Source organism: Sceloporus undulatus, unplaced genomic scaffold (assembly GCF_019175285.1).
Source record: "Sceloporus undulatus isolate JIND9_A2432 ecotype Alabama unplaced genomic scaffold, SceUnd_v1.1 scaffold_4943, whole genome shotgun sequence".
NCBI classification, from domain to species: Eukaryota; Metazoa; Chordata; class Lepidosauria; order Squamata; family Phrynosomatidae; genus Sceloporus; species Sceloporus undulatus.
The window spans coordinates 1-2,259 of NW_024807863.1; the positions used below are offsets into that span (position 1 = coordinate 1).

At 43.2% G+C, this 2,259-nt stretch overlaps 1 long non-coding RNA gene across 1 annotated transcript; it reads left to right on the top strand.

The window, feature by feature from the left end:
- Positions 1–74: 74 nt before the first annotated feature.
- LOC121918133 lies at positions 75–2,079 on the top strand. Its single transcript, XR_006101163.1, has 3 exons — positions 75–262; positions 1,055–1,137; positions 1,884–2,079. It is a non-coding gene; the product is annotated as an uncharacterized LOC121918133 (long non-coding RNA).
- Positions 2,080–2,259: the final 180 nt, after the last annotated feature.

A 2,259-nucleotide genomic window follows, 5' to 3' on the forward strand; every position in this document is an offset into this window, starting at 1 on the left:
GATGAGATATTTGCTTAGATTTGAAAATGAAGATGAGATATTTGCTTTGATTTGAAGATGAAGATGAGATATTTGCTTTGGTTTCCAGGACCAGGGCTGCTCAGTGCTGAGTCCTTTCAGGACCTAATATCCAAATTTTGTAATTTCTTGGTTGTTTTCTCTCCCCTTCAAGGTCTCGGTCATTCATCGCCAGAGGAGGACGGTCCAGTCTTCTGTGCCAGAAGATGCTCTGAAAAAGGCCCAGAGTCTCTTTGTTCAAGAGGTAATAAACCTTCCTCCTTGGGTTATTCTGAGGATGGCTAGTTCCCCCTCTTTTTCCTTTTTCAACCAAGAACGGAAATTGTGCATTCATCCGAACCTTGCTGGGTTGAAACTCCCAGCATCCCTCATCCTTGGAAAATGCTGAGCAAGGGCTGATGGGACATGCAGTCCAACAACATCCAAAAGGCCACAGTTTGCACATCCCTTAGACTGTTTTCTAGACTGACAGTGGCTTTAAAGGTGTCCAGACCTGCTAGGGATTAAATGCATTGAGCTAAAGGTAAAGATTAAATGATGTAAATACAGAGGATGCAACGTACAGTTTTCCTGTATCCGATTTTGCATTTATGCATTTGTGAATTTGCAAAATGTGTATCTCACAGTTTAAAATTCCTGCGTAGTATGAAGGTTTTTTGTTGTCATTGTGTGCCTTCAAGTCATTTCTGACTTAAGGTGGCCCTATCATGGGTTTTTCTTGGCAAGATTTGTTCAGAGGGGGTTTGCCATTGCCATCCTCTGAGGCTGAAAGAGTGTGACTTGCCCAAGGTCCCCCAATGGGTTTCCATGGTCAAGGGGAGATTCGAACCCTAGTCTCCAGAGTCCTATTCCAACACTTAAACCGCTACGCCACAATGGCTCTATGAAAATGTAACCAGGGGATATCAATGGGAAGAGTTGTTATTCCTATGGATGAGAGATCTCCAAAAAAAATGCTGTTATTAGCAGCCCAGGTCTTGCAAACTCAGGGCCACTGTGGCTTCTTTACAGAACTGCATTTTAATTTCATTTTCAGTGCATTAAAAGCTACAGCTCAGACTGGAACGTCGTGAACTACAAATATGAGGACTACTCGGGGGATTTCCGCATGTTGCCTTGGTAAGAGCTTCTCCTCGTCCCTCTCTTTTCTCTCTCTTTCTTGGGGAGAAGATGGGTGCCTCTGAAGCCGTCTCAACAAGTTCCTAGAATACAGTTCAGTCAGCCTCCCCTTCATAGAGACAAACCATTGTAATAATTCAGAATGCATTTGTCTTCCGAGGTCTTGGCTACCATTTTGGGGCATGGCATCGCTAAAGGGATCTTAGAATTAGAGACGAATAAAGATTCTTTGTATGGGAAGTCTGGATAACTACAGCCTTAAGAATCTTTTTGCAACATCAAAGAAGCAGCCTGTTGCAAAAAGATGATCATATATAAAAAATTTAAAACGTTATGTTTAGTAACATCTTGCAAAATGTTGTTGTTGTGTGCCTTCAAGTCGACCCTAAGGCAAACCTATCACAGGGTTTTATTGGTGAGTTTCATCAGAGAGGGTTTGTCATTGCTATCTGAGGCTTAGAGTATGTGACTCACCCAAAGTCACTCAGTGGGTTTTACATAACTGAGTCAGGAGCTACGCTGGTTATGTATCTTCCAGATATGGTTCCAGTATTTGGTTAAAAATCAAATAATTCAGCGATTGCTGCATCTCTGTGAATGAGCTGCTCCTCTTTGTTCACAGCAGTCTCTAGATGCACTTTCTTGGATGCATTCATTATTCAGTCATCTTGTGCCAAACGCTCTCAGGTACTATTCTGCTTCTTTAGAATAAATCAAGTTAAATGACCGTCATGTGCTTTCCTCAGCAAATCCTTTCGGCCGGACAAGATCCCAAGCCACGTGTTTGAAATTGACGAAGACTTTGAAAAAGACGAGGTGAGGAGGAGGAGATTTTTGCCTATTGCAACACACTCAGTTGTGACATCTCTGCTTGGGCACACGCACCAAGTGTGCCCATGTGTCGCACCTTGCCTCCCACTTTCTTTCCACACATTTGTCCTGCAGGTCATTGAAACACTTGTGTAGTGTGAAGTCGAAGGCTTTCATGGCCGGCATCCATTGTTTTTTGTGGGTTTTTTGGGCTATGTGGCCATGTTCTAGAAGAGTTTCTTTCTGACGTTTCGCCAGCATCTGTGGCTGGCATTTTCAGAGAATGCTTGCCTGGAAAGGACTTCTCTGAAG